Source organism: Bactrocera dorsalis, chromosome 4 (genome assembly GCF_023373825.1).
Source record: "Bactrocera dorsalis isolate Fly_Bdor chromosome 4, ASM2337382v1, whole genome shotgun sequence".
Classification (NCBI taxonomy): Eukaryota; Metazoa; Arthropoda; class Insecta; order Diptera; family Tephritidae; genus Bactrocera; species Bactrocera dorsalis.
The window spans coordinates 67,282,562-67,296,616 of NC_064306.1; the positions used below are offsets into that span (position 1 = coordinate 67,282,562).

The 14,055-nt window shown below is 33.3% G+C and overlaps 1 protein-coding gene across 1 annotated transcript in view; it reads left to right on the forward strand.

The window, feature by feature from the left end:
• Positions 1-14,055, forward strand: part of LOC105233323 (mitogen-activated protein kinase kinase kinase 7) — a 31,768-nt gene that overhangs the window by 2,991 nt on the left and 14,722 nt on the right. The gene's annotated exons all lie outside the window — the stretch shown is intronic.

Consider the following 14,055-nt stretch of genomic DNA (forward strand, 5'->3'; position numbering starts at 1 on the left):
GATGCAAAAATAAGAACTATGAATTTATTAGAGTTGCAGAGCCGTGTTTTCAGCCAAACTATAAATTAAACAGTTATTATTTTCAGAATTATAAATCAACAATATGCCAACTGATATAGTTATTTGACCTAAATATCAATAATTACTTAATTTTTTATATAATTATTTTTTTAAATTTTAAATTTTTATTTTTTGAAATATTTTTTTATTCTATTTTTTTTATATTAAATTTTGTTTTTAATTTTTTAATATACATACATACGTACATAATTTTTTTTTTTTAATTGTAATTTTATTTAATTTTAATATTGTTTTTTTTATTAATTTTTATATTAATTTTTTTTTTAATTTTAAGTTTTAGTTTATTTTTTAAATTAAAATTTTTTTTACTAATTTTTAAGGTTTTTTTAATTTTAATTTTTTTATTTTAATATTGTTTTATTTGATTAATTTTTTATATTATTTTTTTTAAATTTTTTTTTTTATATTTTTTAATTAATTAATTAATTTTTTTTTTTATTTTTAATTTTTTTTTTTTAATTTAAATTTCGTTTTTTTTTAATTTCTTTTTTTTTTAATTTTAATTTCTTTTTTTTTAATTTTAATTTTCTTTTTTAATTAAATTTTTTTTTAATTTGTTTTTAAAATTTTTTAAATTTATTTTTTTTTAATTTTAAATTTTTTTTTCAATTTTATTTTTTTTTTTCAATTTTATTTCTTTTTTATTTTAACTTTTTGATTTTAATTTTTTTTTTAAATGAGTCGAAACAGCACGATTTTTAGGCCGACCGTTAGACAAGTAGATAAGGCTACAACAACAACAAACCACCACCAAACTGAACCCCACAGCCTCATCTTAAACAAACCTAGTCCATTTTAAAGTGTTTGGAGCAATAACATAAAATTTTTGTATGATTGAAAAAATTGAGCCTAACCTGAAAAAAATTTACCTAGTATTTCTGAATTTTTACCTCAAATCACATTCTTTGGGCAAATATAGTTCAACTAAAGCAATTGTCTGATTCATTTCACCGTTACGATATTCGTTCGCACGACAGTCGGGTCTACCCGACCCAGAACGGACCCAGATTTTTATCCGACTAAGGCAACATTCCTCGAAATTACTTTAGATTTTTTTCTGTCTCAACAACAACAACCGTTACCACACGATAATGTAGTTAGAGAAATTCCCGCAACAACGAGTCTACGGATTAGGGTTTTTAATCCGACAAGGGCCGTCATCTCGGCAGTTTTCTTCAAAATTAATGTGAAACAGTTTCTGACGTTACAACAACAACAAAATTATTATAATAAATTACATTTTTTTGTTTTAGAAATATACACAAAATTCCGTGTTGATAAATTTGCTTAAAACGAGTTCAAAATTATCCAAGATAATAACAAAAATCACAACCGAAAAAAAAACATTTTTTTTTTTATTATTATTTTACACCAGCAGAGCAGACTTGACTTCTGCATTCTGCAAACTACAATCGCTCAAAAGCGATTTTCGAAAAACAAAAACTAATTATAGCAAACACACACACATACAAAATAAGCATTCTAAAAAGATTAATAACGACATATTATAAAATAATATAAAACGAAATTGTTAAGCAGCTTATGAAAATCACAACAGATGGTTACATTCGCTATTTTTAAAGATGAAGAAATGTCCTTACACACATGCATACATACACACATTCCTACAAGAAAGCAACTTACATACATACATATGTACATTACACTTGTGTATTTATAAATGACTCATATTATTGTTGTTTTTTTTTTGTTTTTTGTTTTTGGTGGTGGCGATCTGTCTGCAGCATTTCTGCGACAGTAATTTATGTTGTTGTTGTTGTGTGCTGTACGACATTTCGAAAATAGCTTTGGGAAGCACCATTCGTTTTTAACTGATACCCATTTTTACGCCTTCTATAAATATTTAGTGGTAAAAGCGAGTTAATTTCTAAAAAATTTATCCATCTATGATACCAGGCTTAATATCAGCAACGGTTTGGTCTTTTTTTTTTAAGATTTAATCGAATTTTAAATATAAAATTTTAATTCTGGGTAAGGGGTTACATGGTTTCCTGGAAAAAATTTTCCATTTTTTCATACAAAATTTAAATATTTGATTCAAACTTTTTATTTTAAATTGTGAATGAGGAAAATATTGAAAATCCGAAATCCGAGAAATTTCATTAAGCTCATCCCGTGTAACGACCGTTTTTTTTTTTAATTTTTTTTCGAATTATTTAAGAGTAAAATGAAAAAGCACAGAGCTTTCAAATTTTTACTAAATCTCTATTAAACCTTTAGTTGTAATTTGGATTTTATTTTAGTAAACATATATTCCCGTGCCAGTGAGACAAAGAAGTGTTTCTAATGTCGAGAATATTGCTGCCGCTAGCGCATCAATTGAGGCAGAAACAAATCAGTTTCCCACACGTCGTTCTCAAGCGTTGAACATCCCTGTGACGATTGTTGTGGCGAATTTCGCGAAAAGGTCTTGGCCTACATCCGTACAAGATTAAATTGACGCAAGAACTGAAGCTGCTTGACCAGCAGAATCGTCGTATGTTCGTGAATTGGATTGAGTAGTAACTTGAAAATGATCAATCCGGATTTTAATCGAAAAATCATCTTCAGAGATGATGCTCATTTCTAGCTGAATGGCTTCGACAATAAGCAAATTGGTCTGGCAGCAATCCACACGTACTCCTTGAGTCACCATTGCAATCCGAAAAAATTACGGTTTGGTGCGGTTTATGGGTCTGTGGGCGAACCGTGATGTGCAGACCGCATGTTACTGTAAATGGGAATCGCTACCACTCAATGATAACCGAATATTTTTTCCCTGAGTTGGATGATATGGACTTGGACAATATGTGGTTCCAATAGGACGGCGCCAAAAGCCACACAGTTAATGTCACAATCGATGTATTGAAAACCAATCAATTGGCCGCCTCGGTCGTGCAATTTGACGCCGTTAGACTATTTCCTGTGGGACAACGTCAAGTCTATGGTCTATGCCAACAAGCCAGCGACGATTGAAGAACTTTGTACCAAGATCGTAAGTGAAATTACAACAGTATCGCCTGATTTATGCTTGAAAACCGTCGAAAATTGGGTTCAGCGCCTGGACTTATGCAAGCGTGCTATGCAAAAGAAATCGAGTTCCATACATATTGGCAACGAATGCACTTTCACCGGAATAAAGCATTTCATTGATACTCCAAACCGTTATTTAAGATGAATGTAGCGTTCTTATTGAAAAACCCGTTACATAGCTGAATTCAAGCGCCCAACTTTTCAAGGCTGTAACTTCAAAACCAATACTCGGAGCAACTTAAGCATGTAGGGCAATATTCTAGAGATTTCATAGGATGCCAATAAAAAAGTGGCTTTTTGAAACCCATGTTACGGGGTTAGTAAGCAAAAGTTTCAGAGGCACAACTAATAGGATAGTCTCAATAAAAATTAGTGTATAATTTTTTTTTAATATTGAGAGTATATTTATACATATGTATGTTTCTAAACACATCCAATTTAAAAAAAAAATTTTCGTTATTTTTCATTAGGGCTGGTTGAACTGAGCGGGTGGGCTCCTGTCAAAGTATTACATAATTATTTTTTTTTATAATTTTTTTTTTTTTATTTTTTTTTATTTTTTTTTTATATTTTATAAACTCATTGCTTTGTTTTTATTTTTATATAATTTTTTTTTTTTAATTTATTACCTTTTTTTAGTTTTATTATAACATTTCATCACTTTTCTGCTTTATTGAATTAAATTTATTTTAGTTTACATTATTTTATTAAAATAATTTTTTGAGATTCTCGTCTATAAACCTCACAGTCGTCATATTTGCGTTTCAGCGCGCACTCAAAATACGCTGCATTACGCCAGTGTATTCTGTCAGCCGGGGGGCTGGGGCTCTTGCCAAAAGGCGCGCGAGTGCCAACACTGCGGCCGAATTAACGTAGATCATTAAAATTTTGCGATGCAATTTTGTATCGCTGCAGTAAATCTGCAACGCATGTGTGCAAAAAACATTTTCGAGATGCGTAAGCAGTCAAAGCATTTCAGCCACGTCTCTCACGGTCCGCCCCACAGCCCGACAACCCCCAAAATACTATTAATACGGAGAAATTTTCATTGGTCTCGTATTTGGCGGCAGTCGTAAAATGAGCCGCGATGTTTGTCTACAAGAATTTTGCGATATTTCTTATTTTTTGTTTTGTTCAAAAGAGTATGTATATACAGATGTAAAGGGTGATCCGTTTGGAGATACCCTACTTTTTTAAAGAAAAAACACAGAAACTCCAAATTTATTGAGGAATGTTCATTATCATTCGAAATAAGTTTCTTTAGCATTTATTTTTTGAAGATGATCTCTTTCAAATGTTGGCGGTGGCTACGTCTCAGCTGATCCATCTGTTGAGTCCAATTTTTGATGACTCTTTCGAGCATTTCAACGGCCAACTGGCGAATGACAAGCGAAATGTTTTGTTTCAAGGCCTGAATCGAATCGGCATTGATTGCATAAGCTTTAGACTTTACCTATTCCCACAGGAAAAGCTTCACAGTGTGATATCACACGGTCTTGGCAGCTAATCAACCGGCCCAAAACGTGATATCACCGAAGATTTTCGTAATAAAACTATTGATTGATGTGATGTGTGGGAAGTGGCGCCGTCTTGTTGAAACCAAATGTCACCAAGATCACGAGCTTGAATTTCAGCCATCAAATATTCAGTTACCATGGCCCAATAACGGTCGCCATTGACGGTAGGGTTCTCATTGGCATCATTTTTGAAGAAATGTGGACCGATGATTCCAGCGAGCGAAGGACGACTAACTTCAGTCCTTGCACATGTTGTATTTTGAACGCTTTCAATTTAAAATCTCGACGTAAAATGCGCCAAATCGTTCCATACGTCAGTTGTTCAGGCGTAAGTCTTTCCATGATGAAATGTCGAACAATACAGAACAAAAATAACATGACAGATCCGTAAAAAAAGTCCATTGAAAAAGTACCTCTACTTGAATCATCCATTATATCTATTATATGCGAGTGTATGTGTTTGTAGCAGTATTTTATATTGTTATTTGTAGCCGCCGAGGCTGCGAGCCTGTGCCGCGTGACGATTTTCGCGACGAGCTGAAAACAAGTTTCCCACTTTTCTCAAAATGTAAACACAAACAATCATTCACTTTTCTCTACATACATACATACATGCAAATATATTTTTTGTAAATGTGTATGTATGTATCGTAGATTGATTTTTTTGATTTGAGTAGATTTTTTGGTCGCTTTTCTGAAGACACGCCATCACTCAGTATGCTCTCAATGAGTCACCAGCCATGTTGGCAATAGCATCTGGCATTTCGGTGGCGAACAGTTGGTCAATCGACTTCAAATTGCGACCAAAAACATAGCTAAACTTTGTACTTTTATTTATAAACATAAAAGTGCTTATATTTGGGTCACAGTTGGAGACCTAAGCCCTTTTTACTTGCCTCTTCACCAAAAACGCCATTTTCCTTTCTGGTTTTTTCTCGACAAAATTTTTATCCAAACCAGGCCAGTTTACTCATTGCCTTCGCTTTTTGAAAATTACCTCTTTGAAAACTTCGGATAATTTTCCTGTTGCAGGTTCGCCGAAACGTAATCGAGCGACTCTCTACTCATCATTAGTAACATCGGAAGAAACCAGGTTCAATGACAAATCATTCAATAAGCTCACGGATCTTCACGGTCTTCTCCATAATTATTCCAAGAAATTTTTTTTTCTTGTTTACAAGTCTTTCATTTGTTCACCAAACTTTCCTCGGATTGTTTTGAGTGAGTGAACTGTATTAAATGTTTCTTCCGCCTTCTCACTTTAGCTCGCCTGCAAATGGATGTTTTCTGGCTACTCAGAGATTGTGAGCTCCTTATGCGATATGTAAAAGAATCGTTTCTGGTCACTCCCAAGTAAATGGCGCTCAGCTATCTTTGGAAATTTGGCTCAATTTTCTTAATTACAGTTACTTTATTTTCAAAACTTATTTTCTCGTTGTCATATTCTATATAGTACAAACATATATGTACATTACCCTGGAAACTTCCTTAATCTAAAACAAAAATTAAAAATACAAAAAGAAAGTAATAGCTCTAAAACTACGTCCTCGAAAACTGAGGCTTCACTAGGTGTGTCATTAACTTGAAATTTAACATGCATATCGATCAATTTTAGGGATATTTTGAAACGAAATCTCTCTAACTCTTCGACACACATTCAAAGTCGTTAACGTTATCGTTCGTGGCCTCATCGGCTGTCAATTCCGCGACAACATACATGGCAGCAATGCTACGAATATCAGGGCTCGATAATCTTTTCTTCGCTCTAAATTCGTGACTCCGCTCTGTATTAGTTTTGGCTGATTTTTTCGGTGGTCTGCTAGCACGCTTTCGCTCCCTGTATTCCCTCATACGTTGTGCCGATGTTTTACTCTGTTTACTAGTTGACCAATTGCTTGTTGCCCCCTCATCAGCTGGTAGTTCGGTAACCCCATTTTTGTCAGTAATTTCGTTCACGTTTGTTTTCAATAATTTTTTCCTCTCCCTGTATTCTTGGCTTCTCTGCTTTCCACTCTTCGCCTGCCTTCTCGGTGGTTGCATTGCACGTTTTCTTGCTCTGTACGCTTTCGCGCGTTCCGCAGCTGTTTTCGCCATTGCTGTTGACAAATTGTGTTGGTGAAAACGCGAACTATGACATTTACTATCTTTAATATACTGGAATCTAGTAACTAGATTGAAAAACTTACCGTTGCAATTTCTATTATCACATTAAAAAATTCATTTATTTATCACTTTTTCCGTGTATGCACACGTTCGTTTGTTTTGCTGCAGCTTTCGCTATTAATGTTTACATGTTTGCTGTGGAATTTCGTTGGGCAGCGAAGTAAAATCAATTGACTGCGACGATGTTGTGTAGCGCACAGCGTTGCCACACATAAACTGACTTCCCAATCAGAATCTCCAAAGAATTTCCAAATTTATTATTTTTTTTATATAATACTTGTGTATATATGTATATACCCATACCATATACTATATATGTATATATAGTATATTCTTTATCTGTATTAATATGTACCATTTGTTTGTATATTAGATAACTGTAACAATATACAAGTGTCTCCTCCATATAGTAATTCTACGGTTATAAAAACGACATAAATTATTGCAAAACATAAAATATTTTCCAATGGAAATACAATATTATACAACATGACATTTTCAATAAATTCTTTTTTTTTAAGTGAAAATTGTTAAGACCTGGCAATAATATCGATTGCCTGCAACGAAGTTATGTGACAAAAAATATGTCGTCACACTCGCAGTATACGGCAAGTCTTTACATAGAGAAAGTTAAACCGGCTTGAATCTTTTTTACACAAAAAACAAAAAAATAAAAAGAAAAGGTTGCCATATATTTAGAATATTTTTAGGATATATGAAATATATAAATAAATACAAAAAACGGAAGATTTTAGAAAAGTTTTAGAATAGGAAAAAAATTTCTAGAAAGTTGCCACCTGTTTGAATTTTTAAAATACATAAAATATTACTTTATGTACCAAAAACTAAAACGAAAATTTGAAACGGAATTTTGAGAGTTTTTTTTAATAAAAAATCAACTTAGGTTGCCAACTGTTTAGAAAATTAAAAAATTAGTATTAATATAAAAGTATTAGATAAAAACTTCGCTCCTCCAAGTCTTTAAACAAAATAATGGTTAATAATATATTTTTTAAAAGGTTGCCACACGTTTTTATTTTATTTTTTTTTGTACTCAAAATTTTTAAATACATAAAATATTGCAATATGTATGTACATACATCAAACTAAATTTAAGAAACCAATTAAAGAGTTGCCAGATGTTTACAGATTTAAAAATTAATAATAAATAAATAAACACTTTCAGCCTATAAGTCTTTTAACAGAAGTTATGGGTAACATTTTTTTTTTGAAAAAGTTGCCACCTGTTTTTATTTAATTTTTATGCAATATTTTCATAAAAAAGGTATACAGTTTATACTTACATCAAACTAAAACGAAAAGCTGTTGAAAATAGTTTGAAAGAGTTGCCACCTGTTTGAAAATAAGTGAAAGATTCATTCATTTGATCAAAAACATGCATTAGTTTCTACGAATCATTCTGAACAACTTTGCCTAAGAGACTAGGGTCTAACACCAGTTTTAGGCGAAATTAAAAAAATCTCAATAATCTATTGCATGCGAGCCTGATCTGACCGATTCCGACAAATGATTAACAGAATATCAAAATGCATCTACCTACAGAATTTCTTTCGGATATCTCAAAAACTGTCGACAAAATTTTTATAATCCCTAAAAACTTCGCCATAAAAATCGTTGTCTCGAAACCGGTTTCCGTCCATATTTTTTTAGACAAACATATTCGGAATCTTCCCTGGAATATTTTTGGCATACGTGATATATCCATTTTTTTGCTCCATGTAAATCAACGCACTCTAATGTACATACTAGTACTGTGGGCAAAAAATAGTGAGACTTTTTAATTTAAAAGCTCATTCGTCGAAATATTTTTGTTTTCTAGTTTGGTATGACTGTCAGTGACATCTGAGCCAAAGGTCCCATCAAAGTAATTATTAGTGTTTAGTATACGCTTATCTTTCTGAAGTACATAAAGTGAATTTGGCGATTTTTACGATAATTCAACGAAGAAGTTCCATTAAATTTTGTGTACGGAATCGAATTTCTGGTGCCGAAAACTTCAGAATATTGGAAAAAGCCTTCGGTTATAATTGTTCGACGCGAGCAAGTGTTTTTGGTAAGTACAAATTATACAAGGAGAGTCGAGAACGCGGTGACAACGAACCACGTCCAGAACGGCCATCAACATAAACTGAGGATCAACCATCTATAAAATACAGGGATTGGTGCTTGTGGATCGACGATTAACAGTCAGAGATCTTACTAGCAACTTTGGAATATCGGAAGGATCAGTGAAAACCATTTTGAAAATCATTATGGCCTGAGAAAAGTGAAAGGACGATTGGTTCCAAAATCACTCAATTTCGAAAAACAGTGTCGAGTTAACGTCTTTGAAATAATGGTTTCCGACTACCAGGATGTAGTCGCTCATTACTGGCGATGAGTCTTGGATCTATGATTGTGGTCCGGAAACAAACGATCAATCGACAGAATATCGTGGCAAAGGTGAGCCGAAGCTGAAAAATACACGTCAAAGCAGATCAAAAATCAAGGTTATGTTGACAGTTTTCTTCGATCTCCGAGGTGTGGTGCACTCCGAATTTCTTCCGACCGAGTTTTTTTGTGAGTTTTTCGCGAAATTTTTACCGACATAGTGCCACAACCACCGCATTCGCCTGATTTAGATCCGTGTGACTTCTGGCTTTCAGCAAACTGAAACGACCGTTCCAGAGAACCCGGTTTGAGTAAATTTAAGACATTAAACCTGAATCGCTACACAAATTGCGGACTATTCCGGAAATTTACGTTAACAACTATTTCGAGGATTGGAGAAAATGTTGGCACAAGTAAATTGGTGCCAAGGATGATTACTTTGAGGGAGACGACATAAATTTTGAAGATGAAATTAAGAATTTTAAAATTTTGAACAACTTACTATTTTTTGTCCACATACATATATTAAACTTTTAATTTTTTTTTTATTTAATCAATGAAATAAATTTAATAATGCTATGTCAAAGAAGAAGGGGAGCTATTCACATCATGAATCAGAATTTTTATTTAAAATTTTAGGAACATATATTTCAATACTTTTACTAACAATTTATGAAATAAGAAAATCTAGTTTTTGAACCGTCTAACCCGATTTCCCCCTTAAACGAGTTATACGAGTATAGGAATTGTCATCTAAGAAAGACTAATACTAAAGAAAAATTAATTCCGAAAATTGCATGTCCAAAATTTTTGAAATTTTGAACAAACTAAACAAATATAATGCCAATATTTTTAAAAATATTATGAAGCTAATTTTCCCGCTAATCGTTTGATTCCATGAAAAACACACTAGTCATATTAGAAATAAAAATTTACACATAAATTAGAAATGAAATTCTTAGGAGATTTATGTGAATACGCTAAATTATAGAAATCAACAAAAATACGCACAATTTCGTGCAGTCAAATTCAAAGAGAACACATTTATGTTAATGCTCGTATTTATAATTCTATAAATTTTCAAAATAAAAATGATTTCGAAAGACACATAAACATATTTATATTAGACGTTTTAATTTATAAGACTTAATCGAAAGTAGAAATTCGCTTGTTTTTATTATTGTAGAAATGCTTTATTCCAAAAATATTTATGTAGAGTGCTGCCGAGTTGACACTCCTTAGTCAGACAAAAAACCGAACAAAAAATGATCGGCGTGACGAACTGTCTCTATTTAGCCATTTTCGTCTATCCTCCATATACGTATACGAGAACTAGCCCACAGTTTTTGAGATATCGATCTGAAATTTTGCCTATATGCTTTTCTCTCAAAGCAGCTGCTCATTTGTCGCTACTACAGCTATCGGACCACTATAGCATATAGCTGTCATACAAATTGAACCACCGGAGTTAAGAGCTTGTAGGGAAAACTTTTTCATTTGACCAGATATCTTCAAGAAATTTTTCACAGATTATTGTTTAAGGCAAAGGCGCATGTTCCGAAGAAATTGTTGAGATCGGATCACTATAGCATATAGCTGTCATACAGATTGAACCACCGGAGTTAAGAGCTTGTATGGAAAACTTTTTCATTTGGCGAGATATCTTCACCAAATTTGGAATGTGTTATTTTCTAAGGCGATGGTGTAATCTCCGAAGAAATTTTTTAAATCGGATCACTATAGCATATAGCTGCCATACAAACTGAACGATCGGAGTCAATTGCTTGTATGGAAAACTTTTTCCTTTGACGAGATATCTTCACCAAATTTGGGATATGTTATTTTCTAAAGCAATGGTGTAATCTCCGAAGAAATTGTTGAGATCGGATCATTATAGCATATAGCTGTCATACAAGTTGAGTCATAAAAATCAAATCCTTGTATGGAAACTTTACCATTTGTGAATAGTATTCTAGATTCGCAACCGAATTGAACAAATTGAACGTCTTTTTCTCGTTGTTCTTAACTTTTGAATGTTTTTTTACTTTTAGGTACTTTAAAATGCATATGCGCCTAATTGTAGGCATCGTTATCCATTAATGATGCTTTGAAGTGAGAAATTGAAAACAAGTTATGTGTTTATATGTATGTAGATCTAACTAAATAAGAGTAGTAGTAAGTAATACTAGTACTAGTAGTTTAAGTAACGCTTCGGCTCATGCGCCTGAAAGTAGGCAACACTCTAAATTTATTTATAACTTTTTTTTACATCACTAACTGTCCAAGTAGTTGCTACATCTACTTCAAAATTTATAAATTAATTTATATGACAACATTTTCCGACCAATTTTCCTTTGCTACAACACGCACATTCGTTTCGCCCATAAACTATAGCTCTAGCACTGAAACTGCGCTGACTCAGCGAAAAGTCGAAATGGATTCGTCAGCGACATTTACGCCGCTTCAGTAAATCATCGGTGGTGTAGAAGTGCCTCAAGCAGTCAAAATATTTTGATGTTGCTGTAGCAACGCACTCGCCAATGAATTTAGCACAAATCTACATATGTGTATACCTATAAGTGTATATGTATGTATGTGTGTATGTTTGGAAGAACGTCTCCTTAATGTCCAAATCAAAGACTTTTCGAAATCGTAAATCTGTTGGGCCAAATTAATGGCACTGCAGTAAATTTGTATACTATTGTGTTAATATGTATGTATGTATTTGTGTGTGATTGTGGTGTTGATTTCTCTGAACCGCAAAAAGCGGCGGCAATTTTCCTCACCAAATATTTATGACTATATAAATTTTCTAAGTTTTCACACGGTGCGCGTGAAAAGTATATTTTTCATCAATTTCAATAATTTATGAAGAATTCATCTACAACCGACCTCCGCCCGCCTCCGCCGCCTGCGTCGCGCTAGTGCACTTGTAGACTCATCACAATGATTTGCACTACATACGGACATTTATAATGCATATGCATAGATGTATGTATGTATGTACATATGTGTATGTGGTTGTGTGTGCTATGTAGGCTTGTCGGTTCATTGTTGAGCGACGCTGAACGAAAATTGTTAAATTGTGCAATAATTTGCTGAGTGCGCCGCATCTGCTGCCTCGGAATGAATGTCTCATACAAAGTGATATTTTATTGAAATTACCTGTAATATAATTGTTGATTTATGCATGTCGAAATGCCATTTATGTTAATGTGCGATGCTTGTGAAATTGTAAATTATTGCATTGGCTTTGAAATATTGTCAACTTGGCGAAAGTGGAAAGAAAGTAGCGGCCAATCTTATACACGGGATCGGGAATGCTCGAGCGTTCTAAGAATGCTAAGTATTTGGGTTTTAATTAAAATTAATTGTAATGATAAATAGTACTTGCAATTTCAATAGTCATTATGCTTCAAAACTTAGTGTATTATTTATTCATTTTTTTCATATAGTTGGGAAACGTCAAGAACACGCTAGAGTGGCTTGCGTGTATTGATCTTTGAATGTAGAGCCAATTCTTGAGAAATTTTGGTAAACTTGATATGATCAAATTTGAACCGGACTGATCCACAAAAGCCTTCAGAATAGGATCTTAAGCGAAAACAAGCATGCCAACGCTTGCATGTATTGATCCACGAATAAAAAGCCAATTCTTGAGAAATTTTGATAAAATTTGATCTGATCAAATTTGAACCGGACTGACAAAAAAATGCACGCTAGAGTGGCTTGTGTTTATTGATCTACGAATGTAAAGCCAAATCTTGTGAAATTTTGTACAAATTTGGTCAAATCAAATTTGAACCGGACTGTCAAAAAATGCCTTCAAAATAGGCTCTTGAATGGATACAAGCATGTCAACGCTTAATCCACTTTTCCATAGCTGAGATGACCTTCATTGACTGAACGAAATTGGGTTTGTTTCAATTTCGGCTAATTTTCGGAGCACCATTCGCTAGATTACTGGCGGGTTTCGACGACATATTCAAGAACCCACGTCTTAACTGCAGTAATGCTGCATTTTATGAATATAGGGTTCTCAACTATGCTGTCAAGCATCTCTTTTGCGTCGTCTACTCGACGTCGTTGTGCAAAAGATTCAGGACTTTTGGTACAAGTCTAGCATTGGCACGCTTCATACCCAGAACATTAACTGAAATGTGTTGAGTTGATCCTTAATGGATATTGAAACCCTCTGCTATCTCTCTAATGTCAATATTCAAGCTTTTCAAGCACTGTTTCTTTAACGTTTTCGAAATTATCGTCATTAACAGTATTGAAAACGACTCTAGCTTTCGACAACTTCAAGACTTTCTTTGAAATTGTGCCACTCAAATACTTGTGTTCATGATAAAGTAGTCTCCGATAATACTTCTACAACATTTTCAAAGATTCCGTAGCCATGATTTCATTGGAAACCCAAAATATTGAAGAAAACTCGTTGTTCAATTATTTTCTTCTTGGTAAAAATTCCCAGACAAACTTTTCTTGTCTTAAAAAATCAGTTGTCAAACGCATTCTAATTAATATATGGATGGGAATCAAACTTCAAAATAACAAAAAAAGAAATTTTTACTAACCTAGGAAAAATTCTTCAACAAACTGGACCAATCCGGGTCAAATTTGATCTGATGAACAGGCAGTGTTGAAATGGCTTATGCACTTATATATACTGATGGCGCCAAGAAACTTCTAAAAACAACAACTATATTGGCGAATCCTATGAGTTGGCCGCTTTGCTCTATCTTTATCCAAGCATTTTTGCCTCGAGAAGACCCTTAAAGTTATAAGCCGCTTCCTAGTGCCTATGTGATGTTTTTTCGTGTCGAGTGTACAACTGAGATTTGAAAAAAATTTTTGCTGCAAGTAT